Consider the following 15,010-nt stretch of genomic DNA (forward strand, 5'->3'; position numbering starts at 1 on the left):
GATCAGAGACATCATCAACATGACCAAGAGTGTTGCCATTTGGAACCGTATTGGTATAGGAAGGATTCATATCAGCTTCAGCTATTGCAAGCACAAGCATGCTCATCAAAACCACAGCCCTCAACACACTGGAATCCATACCTTCTCTTTCTTTGTTTCAAATTTTTTTCTATTGAACTCTGTTTGATTGCTGGAGTTTGTTGGTGGAGGAAGTGGAAGCGAATGCCACAGTTTATAGGGAGACCCTTTGGCCATCTATTGTTCTAAGCATGATTGTAGCTAATTACTTGAGCTGTAATGGAGCACAAATTGAATGTGTCTCTCTTTTGATTTCATGGCGATTATCAGTGAAGACCACCCAAAGTTCAGTCCAAAATATTTCTCTGGTGAGCCTCAAATTATTAATTGGTGGATGTAATTTAGGCGGTTTGGCATATATTTGTTTCTCATTGTAAGGAAATGACAGAATTATTGTTGATCAATTGCAGGTGTCCTTTGATTTAGTTCATCATTTGCGCCCCTTTGATTTAGTCATTTTGTCTCACCTCAAAAGTTAAATTTATAATTTAGCAATTTTGGTGTCTATACATCACTATCGAAATATATAATGTTCAAGCACTCAAAATAATTACACTTCACTTATAGAGAAAAATCGGTAACTTCACGTTAGTAATTCCTCATTCACTGGGTCTCACCTCAAAAGTTCAATTTATAATTTAGCAATTTCTATTTTTACTTTTTATTTAACAAATCAACAGCAGTTGTTAGATAAATAATTATGGGTTAATTGTACTTTTGGTCAATGAAGTTTGGCTCAGAATCAATTTGGGTCCTTGAATTGAATATCGATGATATCCATTTGACGAATTGTAGTTAGCCAAGCAGTTGTTGGACATTTTTGGTCCTATTATTAATTTTTTTAATAAATCGTATCGCCGCACGGCTATACTATTTCTTTTAAAAAAAGTTGGGAAAAACCCAGTATAGCCATGTGGCTATACTATTCCTTTTTAAAAAAAAGAAAAACGAGTATCACCGCGCTGCTATACTATTTATTTATTAAAAAAAAAGAGTTGTTGTAACGCCATGTGGCTATACTTATAGAAAAAATTATTATAAACAACGAAGTATAGCTATACTATTTCTTTTATAGCGCACGGCCATACTATTTCTTAAAAAAATTGGAAAAGTCGGGTATAGCCGCGCGGCTATACTAGTGCTCGAAACAAATTGCGAAAACCGACTATACAGTTTTGAAATTTAGGAAAACCGCGTATAGCCGTTCGGCTAAACTATTTATTTTTCTTTTTTTTTTGGTTTGGGATTAAGACGGGTATAGCCGCACGGCGATACTATTTCTTTAAAGAAATTTGTGACTTTTTAAAGAAATAGACCGAGTATAGCCGTGCGGCCACACATTTGGAAAACGGGGTATAGCCGCACGGCGATACTACTTCTTTAAAAAATTTAAAAAGGAAGTGTAGCCGTTCGGCGATACTATTTCTTTCAAAACATTTAAGAGAACATAGTATAGCCGGTCGGCTATACGATTTTTTTTTTTTGGGTTTGGAAAAAGGAGCATAGCCATTGCTAGTTTTTTTTTATTGTTTCCTTTTCTGATTTTGCTTATACATTTGCAGAAATCAAATCTCCATCAACATGTCAAGGCAGTGCACCTTGAACATAAACCTTTGTCCTTAGCTTTTCGGGTTTTGGCTTCAGATTCGCAAACAAGCATGTGAGAGATAAGCGTGAGAAGACTGGGCGTCATGTCTATGCATAGGCTAATGCGAAGGAAGCTGATAAAGTAGCCAAACCAGTTGCAGTCTGCTGGTATATCTTCTGGTGGAGATGGAGCTGCTTCTTCGGGTAATACAGTAAATATGTGTATAGATGTATGTAGCAGTGTATGTTTGTATTTAATAATGAATTTATGTGTTTATGTGCATGTGTGTACTATTTCTGGTCTGGATTGGATGAGTTATTAGTATATGTATATTTACATATGTGTTTGGGTCTGTGGTGATATGCAATGCAATGCATAAACATGTACAATTTTGTATGTATGTTGACATGTTGTGATTGTTATTGTACTGTGGCATCTGCAGGTCCAAAAGAACCTGATTGCTTCTCACCACTAGGTTTCAGTCCTTTTTAATTTTGGTTTTCGAATTTGAGGGATTTACTGTTGTGGATTCATTTGGTTTTTGTATTTTAAACAAAATCTGAAGCTGGGTTGTCTTCAGATTGATTATATTAATTTTTACTTATAATTTGGTTACTTTTGTTACAGGAAGAGATGGAAATGGTGAAGAGGCTGATGGGGATGGGGAAGGGGAAGGAGAGAGGAAAAATCCAATACTTGCCAAGAATGTGGTGCTACTTTTAAGAAACCTGCATATCTCAAGCGGCAAATGCAAAGCCATTCCCTTGTGGTGTTGTCTGCTACCGATTAGTTTGATAGTTTGATAGCTTCATTAAAGCTTGGATCCCAGACAAAGATCTCCAAAATGCGAGAGGTTTCTGACTTTAATGGACCAGTATCAGGTGGGAGACCTCCTTTGAAGCTCCATCAAGTGAACCTCAATCACGTACTGCAGTTAGAATTGAATGCGTGTTCACTTGTTCCTGAATTCATTTAGCTTAATCTTTACAGTGGCCATACGTTTGTCCGGTGGATGATTGTCGTTCCAGCTTCAGAAGAAAGGACCACATAAATGATAAATCTTCATATTCTTCAGCACCAGGAGAAACTCTTTATGTGTCCGATTGAAAACTGTAATCGTGGGTTTGTTTTTCCCAAGATAACATGAGGAGGCGTGTGAAAGAACTCCACAATGAGGACGATCCTTCGGCTAACGTTGGAGGTCAGAAGCAGCCTGTATGCCAGGATTGTGGAAAGGTGTTCAAAGCTGCGGAAGCATGAGAATTCTCACGGTAGATTTCATTTCGAGTCGATCTTCTTTTGTATTCTGCCAAGTATCGCCGCCCGGCTATACGATTTATTTTTAAAAACTGAAATCCCGTATTACCGCACGGCTATACGATTTATTCTAAAAATTAAAAACACTGTAGAGCCGAACGGCTATACTATTCTGTAAAGAAAATGGAACACCGAGTAGAGCCGTTCGGCTATACTATTCTTTGAAGAAAATGGAACACCGAGTGAGCCGTTCGGCTATACTATTCTTTAAAGAAAATGGAACACCGAGTGAGCCGTTCGGCTATACTATTCTTTAAAGAAAATGGAACACCGAGTAGAGCCGACGGCTATACTATTTCTTTTTTAAAAAATTAAAAACTGAGTATAGCCACGTGGCAATAATATTTTAAAAAAATAATTAAAAGCAGAAAAAATAGTAAAGCCGACCGGCTATACTAATGCTTAAAAAATTGGCAACAACAGAGTATAGCCTCGGCTATACGATTTCTTTGAATTGCAAACTAGATGATCAAGCATCCCTGCATATATATAATATAAGTGGGTTTCTGTTGACTTCTCTTCGCTATCCATACAAACTTCTTCCCATCCTTCTCAACGTAGCCATTCATGGGCACTCCATAAGCCTATTCCCAAGAAGAAGTACACATAAAAAATGTTAAAAATGAAAAGTTGCAAGAAAATCAAATGAACAACAATAAAAGAGTTAGCTGGCTTCCTTCCTACATGACCATTGAAAAAACGACCAGACTCAATGCTACCACTGAAGTTTCTAACCCTACGAAAAATCTTATATTCCTCTCTAGCCAACACTATAGCGCACAGTGTCCCCTCCAAAACCTCATTATCAAGCCCTTTCATAGAACCTCCATGTCGAGGCACTGCAAGATACATATATAGCACCAATTAATCCAATGAGCCAGTTGCCATTCATCATACAGATTAATATAGCCAAAATGACTTGCTAGAGATGCATCAAAAATTGATTATAATTCACTGTTTAATCACCTAGACCAAGGTAAAAAAAAGGTGGCTCAAATCGCAGAAACAAACCGTAGCTCATTCCTTATACCTGGACCATGTTCTTCCCCTAAGCTTTTGATTACATCTCCCACAGCTCTCGTCCTGTGCTCAGCGATGAATACAAACGGAAGGAACTCAGAGTGCGATTCCTGCAGGCAGTTTCAATAACAAAGTACAACTGAAATGAAGATTCTCTTTCTAAACATGTCAAATGTTAGTCTAAAAAAATACTGAATTATGAAAATTAACAACAAAATGGTATTTTTACACTCGTCAAATTCTAAAACGAAAGAAAATTAAAGTCCTAAATACGTCAAGGTAGCATTAAACATATTAAATTCTCTCAATCATTTCGATGTATAGCTTAGAAACAAATTCTATTGTAAAGTATAAATGAATACTTTTGTTCTAGACGATAAAAAAAAAGTGGTTAAATATACATCAGAGTCCATTAAATTTTTAATATGGCTTCAGGATCATTAATTTCCTCCTTTTTTATTTCCTTTAATTTTTTAACATCCCTGTTGAATTTTGTCCTTTTGTCTCAACTTGGATGCTTCTTCTTGTAAGAAGAAGGTATCTATTAATTTAATTACTAAATAATTTCTAATGTGAATGAAACATGTGGTTATCATAATGAACTGAAAATTAATATACGAAAAGTGAAACTTGTGCATATATAATTTTTATGAAAAAATTGGGAACAATCTGAGTACAGCGGCCCGACTATACTATTTCTTAAAAAAAATTGGAAGACGTGTATAGCCGGGGCTATACTATTTATTAAATAAAATAAAATAGAAGAGCCGAGTAAAGCCGATCGGCTATACTATTTTTAAAATAATTTTTCCTTCTCCTGACTTTAAAAAGAAATGGGCTCATTAGCCGATACAGATATATTTTTGGGCCACAAGAAATGCATAAAGCATAGCTCTCCAACTCTCCATTTGTGAACCCACACATCTGTCTCTGACTTTACAACTACGATTGATTTAAATCTTGTTGGACCATTGATTTATGACTTTGCGATCAATCTTCGTCTGAGTTTGTGGTCTCTTGTTTTGCAAGTGCATATTGATTTCTCTTCCATCCAGTTGGGTTGTATTTGGCATGATATGGAAATCAATGCACCCGGGTGTGCTTCATATCTTGTTGATAGCTTTTTTGGGGTTCTACTCACTTGGTATTCCGGTGCCCTCCAATGCTTATGTATCCTTCCTAGTGCGTTATTGATGACCCGGGTCTTATATGTTTCCTACTGTTTTCGAGATTCATCCCTTGTAATTTTGCAATAATTTCTCTCTTTTAATGTGGTGTCGATTTAGTCCTCAGTAAAGTTGCCTATTATTTTATTGCTTGTGTACATAACCACATGACATATTGCTGTGATTTATCAAAATTTTCTCAAATTATTATAATTCGTGCACAATAGTTATAAAATTCAAATTTTACACAAAAAGAAGGAACAATAAGAGAAAAAATCGTAGCCAAAGGTGGTTCATATGGTAGATCCAAAGATTCCTATGAAGATGAATCCATTCACTTAGAAAGGTTAGAATGGTGGGTTTTTCCCCAAATTTATTTGAAAAATACTACTTCCACATGCCTATACTAGGTTTTTCCCTAATTTTATTTTAAAAATAGTACAGCCGGGGGCTTTCCTCGGTATTTTCTTAATTTTTTAAAATATTATAGCCGTCCGGCTATACTAGGATGTTAAAAAATATTCTGGCTAATCGGACTCGAACTCTTCTCTACGAACATCTAGGGCACAAAGCAAGCCCGTTCCAGGTTTTGAGCAGTGTTCGAGATATCGCCTAGGCGCTAGGAGGGAGGACACCGACACCGGGGAGTTAGGGGCCTAGGCGGCCTGGGAGGATCTAAGGCGGCGCCTAGGCGGCTGGCGGATCTATGCGGCGCCTAGGCGGCTGGCGGATCTAAGCGGCACTAGGCACCTGGCGGGTCTGGCGCCGGGCGGGTCATGTCCTTTTTTCCAAATGAAGACAGACGAAGCTCGCTGGTGCGAAGGAGCAAAGGTGACATGTATATAGTGTGTGTGATAATTGTATGAATAAATATTTCTAGTATGGAGAGTTTGTGATGCAATTGGAGTTCTCTGACAAACTAGCCATAATAATTTGCACGTTTTCTGGTGGTTAAACAAATAGGATTGTCCTTGCTTGCGATTTCTTTTATCACCTACTGACCTCTATTTACATTTCTGTCTTATTTGTCAGATTGAGATAACGGTCACATGAATTCGCTCAGTGCTTTTGTGGATATAAGTCTCGAACCGTATTCAAAGTCGCATATTCCGTACTGTTTATTACACTAATGAAAATATACTAGTAAGTTATTGATTCTGTTGATTATGTGAATACCAAACCATTGCAGTGAAAGTGCTGATATGATACTTGCAGGTTTGTGCTCCAACAGGAGCTGGCAAAACCAACATAGCTGTGATTTCTATTCTACATGAGGTATGCAAATTATTGGCTATTCCTGGGTTTTTGTGAGTTTTGTTTTGGACTGGTTGAGCATTACAGAGGTATCTCTCTCTTCATCCACATCTATCTATCTATCTATATATATATATATATATATATATATCTCTCTCTCTCTCTATAAGTTATATATAGCCAGTTTTATCGTTTCTTCATATTTGTGTGGCCGTAGTTTGGATTTTCCTGGTATTGTCAAGCATGTGGCTAGTGAACCATATTGAAGGTTATCAGGCAATGTTATTCGTTCATTCTCGAAAGGACACAACAAAAACAGCTCAGAAATTGGCACCTTTATATTCCATCTTACTTTTGTGGGTTTCTATTTGGTTGAAATTACTTTTTGAAATTGTTAATAATAAATGAGGAAGGTTCTGTTGGTTCCTGATGCAATTGCATCAGCTGGACCCCTACGATTCCTTGCAAGTTTTGATTTCAGCCATAGCAACTGCCTTGATCTTTGTATAATATGTTTCCTTTGGGGTATATGTGCCATTTGCTTTCTCTTAATAGTCTTTCTTTTATACTATTTCTTTATATATAAAAAAGGGGATAAATCGAGTATCGCCGCGCGGCTATACTATTTTAAAAAAAATTAAAAAACCGAGTATAGACGGGCGGCTATACTATTAAATTTAAGAAATCAAATCTCCATCAACATGTCAAGGCAGTGCACCTTGAACATAAACCTTTGTCCGTAGCTTTTCGGGTTTTGGCTTCAGATTCGCAAACAAGCATGTGAGAGATAAGCATGAGAAGACTGGGCGTCATGTCTATGCATAGGCTAATGCGAAGGAAGCTGATGAAGCAGCCAAACCAGTTGCAGTCTGCTGGTATATCTTCTGGTGGAGATGGAGCTGCTTCTTCGGGTAATACTGTATAGATGTATGTAGCAGTGTATGTTTGTATTTACTAATGAATTTATGTGTTTATGTGCATGTGTTTACTATTTCTGGTCTGGATTGGATGAGTTATTAGTATATGTATATTTACACATGTGTTTGGGTCTGTGGTGATATGCAATGCAATGCATAAACATGTACAATTTTGTATGTATGTTGACATGTTGTGATTGTTATTGTACTGTGGCATCTGCAGGTCCAAAAGAACCTGATTGCTTCTCACCACTAGGTTTCAGTCCTTTTTAATTTTAGTTTTCTATGATCCAATTATGAATTGTTATGAATTGGGTTTTCGAATTTGAGGGATTTACTGTTGTGGATTCATTTGGTTTTTGTATTTTAAACAAAATCTGAAGCTGGGTTGTCTTCAGATTGATTATATTAATTTTTACTTATAATGTGGTTACTTTTGTTACAGGAAGAGATGGAAATGGCCGAAGAGGCTGATGGGGATGGGGAAGGATAGAGGAAAAATCCAATACTTGCCAAGAATGTGGTGCTACTTTTAAGAAATCTGCATATCTCAAGCGGCAAATGCAAAGCCATTCCCTTGTGGTGTTGTCTGCTACCGATTAGTTTGATAGTTTGATAGCTTCATTAAAGCATTGGATCCCAGACAAAGATCTCCAAAATGCGAGAGGTTTCTGACTTTAATGGACCAGTATCAGGTGGGAGACCTCCTTTGAAGCTCCATCAAGTGAACCTCAATCACGTACTGCAGTTAGAATTGAATGCGTGTTCACTTGTTCCTGAATTCATTTAGCTTAATCTTTACAGTGGCCATACGTTTGTTCGGTGGATGATTGTCGTTCCAGCTTCAGAAGAAAGGACCACATAAATGATAAATCTTCATATTCTTCAGCACCAGGAGAAACTCTTTATGTGTCCGATTGAAAACTGTAATCGTGGGTTTGTTTTTCCCAAGATAACATGAGGAGGCGTGTGAAAGAACTCCACAATGAGGACGATCCTTCGGCTAACGTTGGAGGTCAGAAGCAGCCTGTATGCCAGGATTGTGGAAAGGTGTTCAAAGCTGCGGAAGCATGAGAATTCTCATAGTAGCTTTCATTTCAAAAGTCGATCTTCTTTTTGTATTCTGCCGAGTATCGCCGCTCGGCTATACTATTTCTTTAAAAAAACTGAAATCCCGTACCGCCGCGCGTCCATACTATTTCTTCTGAAAGATTGAAAACGCAGTATAGCCGCACGGGTATACTATTTCTTCAAAGAAGATGGAGCACCGAGTAGAGCCGAACGGCTATACTATTTCTTTAAAACACCGAGTAGAGCCGAGCGGCTATACGATTTCTTTACAAAAACCGGGGGAACCGGGTATAGCTGGTTGGCTATACTGTTTCTTTTAAAAAAATTAAAAGCTGAGTATAGCCGAGCGGCGATAATATTTTTTTAAAATATAAAAGCAGGAAAAATAGTAAAGCCGAACGGCTATACTAATTCTAAAAAAATTAGAAAAAACACAGTATAGCCGATCGACTATACGATTTCCTTGAATTGCAGAGATACGCATGAGAAGACTGGGCGTCATGTGTATGCATATGTGAGTATTATTCTTTGATCATTCAATACCCTCATCATATGTTGGATTTTGGGATAAGCATCTTTCCAGGAAATTGGGTGATGCTGTAAATCTGAAACACTAAATATGTATAGCATTTCTGTGTTTTTTTTGGAGATAAGCATTCTTCTGTTTAGTGGAATGGTATTTATTAATACAATATTTGAACCACAACCTCTATCCCTGAACTTCGATGGGCTGGAACAGTCATTTTGCATCGGCTCAAAATTGTGCAATGAGTGCTCTCTCTTCTTTTGCCTCTCATTTTTGCCACCACATGTTTATGTGGAACAACTTTGTTCTGCTTGTTCAGACCTTGTGAATATATAGTTTTGGATTGTTTTGATAATTTAAGAATGACTTTGAAAACTCATCCCTTTCAATAGAACTTTCAATTACTGTAAGTAGAAAAAAGAAATAGATTTAATTTGGGTGGAATATTTGGTGCGTGGTATTTTGATTTGCGTTGTCAGCAAATGCACAGGCCAGAGTATTGTTCTGCTTGCATCTGAACATGCACAGGCCAAACCAAACTAGGTCTTATGAAAATTTGATATTGATTTCGAACAGGGGAAAGGGATTGGATAGAATGTATGTGACATGTATAAGCCTCAGATAGAATAGAAACTAAATTGCCTTAAAGCGAGATGAAAGCTCGTTACAAACCAGTCCACTAGCAACTAGATGATCAAGCATCCCTGGATACATATAATATAAATGGGTTTCTGTTGACTTCTCTTCGCTATCCATACAAACTTCTTCCCATCCTTTTCAACGTAGCCATTCATGTGCACTCCATAAGCCTATTCCAAGAAGAAGTACACATAAAAAATGTTAAAAATGAAAAGTTGCAAGAAAATCAAATGAACAACAATAAAACGACCAGACTCAATGCTACCATTGAAGTTTCTAACCCTACAAAAAATCTTAGTATCTAGAGGTCAGTACATTTTTATTTTAAATTTTCTTTTTAGTAATTAAATAAAATCTTAAGCCTTATTTAATTACTTTCATTAGTAATTATGTTTTAATCATTATTTATTTTGTGAATAATTAGTATTAAATATTTTAATTAACTTCATAAATATATTACTTAATAAATAGTAATTGTTTTTTTATTTATTTTTTCTTTAATAAAATACTTAAATACTAATTATTCACTAAGTAAATAATAATTAAAACACAACTACAAAATATAGTAATTAAAAAAGAGAAATTCAGATTACGATGTTTCAAGGGTATAGCCGTGCGGCTATACGTTTAAAATATTATGTTAATGGAGCCTTACCAAAACAAATTTATGTCCGGAGTGCAAAATTGAATCAATAAATTTGTGAACATGAAAATACTTTAGTAATTCGCTGACTCACTTGAGAAGTTATTTTATTGCTTGTGTACATATCCACATGACATGTTGATGTGATTATAAAAAAAAATTCAAATTATTATAATTCATGCACAATAGTTATAAAATTCAAATTTTACACAAAAAGAACGAACAATAAGAGAAAAAATTGTAGATCCGAAGATTCCTATGAAGATGAATCCATTCTCTTAGAAAGGTTAGAATGGTGGTTAATTTTTTTTTAAAAATAGTATAGCCGCGCGGCTATACCCGTTTGAACCTAATTTGTTAAAAACCAGTATTGCCGGGCGGCTTTACTCGGTATTTTCTTAATTTTAAAGAAATAGTATAGCCGTTCGGCTATACTCAGTTTTTAAAAATATTCTGGCGAATCGGACTCGAACGTCTAGGGCACAAACCAAGCTCGTTCCAGGTTTTGAGCAGTGTTCGAGAATCGAGATATCGGCCTAGGCGCTAGGCGGGAGGACACCGACACCAGGGAGTTAGGGGGCCTAGGCGGCCTGGGAGGATCTAGGCGGCGCCTGGCGGCTGGCGGATCTGGCGGCACCTAGGCAACTGGGCGGTCGTGTCCTTTTTTTTCCCAAATGAAGACAGACGAAGCTTGCTGGTGCGAAGGAGCAAAGGTGACATGTATATAGTGTGTGTATGATAATTGTATGAATATATATTTCCAGTATGGAGTTTGTGATGCAATTGGAGTTCTCTGACAAACTAGCCATAATAATTTGCACGTTTTCTGGTGGTTAAACAAATAGGATTGTCCTTGGTTGCGATTTCTTTTATCACCTACTGACCTCTATTTCATTTCTGTCGTATCTTGTCAGATTGAGATAACGAAGTCACATGAATTCGCTCAGGCTGCTTTTCGTGGATATAAGTCTCTGAACCGTATTCAAAGTCGCATATTTCGTACTGTTTATTACACTAATGAAAATATACTAGTAAGTTATTGATTCTGTTGATTATGTGAATACCAAACCATTGCAGTGAAAGTGCTGATATGATACTTGCAGGTTTGTGCTCCAACAGGAGCTGGCAAAACCAACATAGCTGTGATTTCTATTCTACATGAGGTATGCAAATGATTGGCTATTCCTGGGTCTCTATTCTCATTTTTGGTAATCATACTTTTTCTCTTACTACTTTGGCTTGATCTCAAATTCACACATTTGTTTTTGTATTGTGTAAGAGTTAATCTGGGTTAGTTGCATAGTTAAAACGGAATGGGAACGGCTGTAATGTTATATGAGCTGGTATTGTATATATTTTTCTGGGAGGGTTAGTGTGTTAAAGGTATCAGCTTGCAAAATAAAGCAAGGAAACTAGGCTTTTGACTGCCTTTGTTATTCGAGTGCTTTTATGTCATGCTGATGTACTCATAGTACTTTCATGTTGAATTCAACCTATTTAGTTTTTGAAAATATTCAGTATATCATCCATTCTGAGATTTAGATAGTGAGTCGGCATTTTCTGTGGTAGATTGGACAGAACTTCAAAGGCGGTTACTTGCATAAAGATGAATTTTAGATGGTTTATGTTGCGCCAATGAAGGTGTCCACTCTATATAACTATTTTCCTATTTTTATTTTCTGAGTGGAGGGGGGTGGGTGGGGGATGGGGGTTGGGGAAGTAGGCATTGAAATAGTGGCTTGTTACTTATTATCATTTATTTTTCAGGCATTAGCTGCAGAAGTTACATAAACTTTAGCCATCGCGTATCTTCATTGAATATGACTGTGAGAGAACTTACTGGAGACATGCAGCTTTCTAAGAACGAACTTGAAGAAACTCAGGTCACTTTTATCAATTATGTGTGCTCCGTGAGCAAAAACTGTTACCCAAAAGAGGAAAATGAAAAACTTAATTAATGGCTTCACTTTCTTCTTATTAAGATGATAGTCACTGATTGATTATTTTTTCATATAAAGTGATTAAATGCTTTTAGATTTTGACATTATGGGTCCACTGTGTTTCCTATTGTGGTTACAGAATTCTTTGGTTTCTGTTTTTTCAGTTGTTTTTGTTTGTTTGTTTGTTTTTAATCTTATTTGAAGTCTCTAGTACTCACACTCAGAAGTCTGAATGATATTTGTTCAGTGATGCTATTCATATATGTAGTCTTTTGCACATCCGCTTGCCATTAGTATGAGCTCTGCAGTTAAAATTAACTAATTTTAGTGTGACTGATCTTTTCACTTAACTTGACAAGTTTTGATAAGAGCTTGTTCAGTATGTGACGGTAAATATCATGTATTTTGTACACAAGTTTTTTCTTAAACCTTTGTTCAAACTAGTAGGAATTGTTACAGAAGAAATTATTGTCTGCTCAAGTTTTCATTTTGATCAATTTCATAGACGCATTACAGAGGTATCAAATGTCAATGTTTAGCCGTAAGGTTCCCTTTGGTTGTAGTTTTTGTGAGTTTTGTTTTGGACTGGTTGAGCATTACAGAGGTATCTCTCTCTTTATCCACATCTATCTATCTATCTATCTATCTCTCTCTATCTATCTATCTATCTATCTCTCTCTCTATCTCTCTCTCTATCTCTCTCTCTCTCTCAGTTATATATAGCCAGTTTTATCGTTTCTTCATATTTGTGTGCCATAGTTTGGATTTTCCTGGTATTGTCAAGCATATGGCTAGTGAACCATATTGAAGGTTATTGTAAGTTGTTCTACTGTAATGAAAAATCAAGCTTTGAATAGAGTTTTCATGAGCTTGCCTAAATTGGGTTCTATGTAGATTATGTTCTATGAAGGCTTGTTAGATTTGAGAGAGTCTAAGAAGGAAACATGACAGTGCATACCTTACAGCCCGTATTGAATTGCAGAATGAGATATGCTACAAGAAGGTTTCTTTTTCCTTGGGCTCTCCTTTGTGTAATGTATGCATTAGCAACTGCCTTGATCTTTGTATAATATGTTTCTTTTGGAGTATATGTGCCAATTGTTTTCTCTTATATTGTTTTTTGTTTTGGAGTTAATGATATTGCTCTGGTTCAAAAAGATAAAATTTATCAACAGAATGACTTAAATGAAAAATAAATATATTAATGTACTAAAAAACTACGATCTATATTGATGCAGTAATCATTGGAAGTTTGATTTCACACATCTAACATAGAAACAGTGGCTTGCTCAGAAAGAAATAATAATAATAATAAAAGGGATGCAATTGGGGATGCAATATTACTTATAAAAGGCAGGCGGGCGAAGGGGTTGCTTGGTCATTGGTGGGCGAGGAGGTCGAGAGAGAGAGAGAGGAGGCGACGGCTCAGAGGAGAGAGAGGCAGCGGGGTTTTAAAAAATTTAAGATGTTTTTCCAGTTCCACTTGAAAATGTGGTGAAAAGAAAAGCGAAGGGAAGATTTCATATATTTGGGTGTATGTTATTCGGCATATGAGTAAATTCTGTACCTATTAGAAAAGCAATGGTCCTGTTATTGGAGCTTAATTCCATCCATCAATGGGTTAAGGCCCCGTTTGGGATTGCTTTTTTTGGCAAAAAACCTGCTTCACTTTAAAGTTAAACAGTTTAAGATGTTTGGTAAAAATAAAATATTCTGATTATTTTAAAAGCAATGACCTTTTGACTTTTAAGCAGCTCTAGGTTGCTTTTCAAAGCTGTTTTCAAAAGAAGCATAGATGAATCTTTAATGAATTTTTTTAATTCTCAAAATACCACCATTCATTTTTAAAAATGATACTACCTCCACTTCCACATCCAACTCCACCACTTGCACCACCACAACCACCACCACCACCACATCCTCCTCCTCCTCATCCTTCGCCACCATCACCACAACCACCACCTCCTCCACCACCTCCACCTCCACCATCGCCACCACCACCGCCACCACCACTGTCACCACCACCACCACCTCCACAACCACCATCCTCACCACCAGTGGCAGAGCCAGGAATCTTACCATAAGAGGTCTTAGTGTAAAAGTCCAAATAAAAATTTAGTGGAGGCAGCAAGGGAGGAGATGGAGTTGAGGGTTTGGGGGAGTTGGGAACTTAGGGTTTGGAAGAGAAAACAAAAGAATTTTGAGGTTGAGAATGGAGGAATTGCTGATGTGAAGAAGGACATACGCTGGCTTTTTTATATTTTATATTTTATATTTATATCTTTTTAAATATATAAAATATGTTTCAGACATGGCCCAAAACGACGTCGTTTTGCCCAGGTTGTTTAAAAAAAACAGCGCGCAGCAAACCCTCCATTCTTCTTCTCCAGCTGCAAACCTTCCTTCTTTCAGTCATTTCGTTGACCACTTGGTGTGCAGCTCCAAGAGGTCGCACCAACAGCTTCAAGGGACGTCTAAGCTGATTTCCATGGCTTCCAAGAGGTCATGCGACCCCCCACTGTGGCTCCGCCACTGCCCACCACCACCACTACCACTACCACTACCACAACCACCAACTCCAACTTCATCACCACCACCACCTCCACTCCATCATCACCACTACCACCACATGATTAGTACATAACACTTTCAACATCATGTCTATTTTAGTTATTATTCACAGTTACAACAATTTTATATTAAAACTTACCAAACGGTTTTGACATTGCTTTTTGTGCTAATAGCACTTTAAAAATAGGGAGTTTCACTAAAACACCCAAAATAGAGGTTGAAATTATAAAAAAACCCCAACACCCAAAACACTTTATAAACACACCCAAAACCCATTATT

The 15,010-nt window shown here is 36.9% G+C and overlaps 1 pseudogene; it reads left to right on the top strand.

The window, feature by feature from the left end:
• Window positions 1-1,893: 1,893 nt before the first annotated feature.
• Window positions 1,894-6,480, top strand: LOC148914548 (uncharacterized; annotated as a pseudogene).
• The last annotated feature ends 8,530 nt before the right edge of the window (window positions 6,481-15,010 follow it).

Source organism: Prunus mume, linkage group LG8, assembly GCF_029339155.1.
Source record: "Prunus mume cultivar Tortuosa linkage group LG8, ASM2933915v1, whole genome shotgun sequence".
In the NCBI taxonomy this organism is placed as follows: domain Eukaryota; kingdom Viridiplantae; phylum Streptophyta; class Magnoliopsida; order Rosales; family Rosaceae; genus Prunus; species Prunus mume.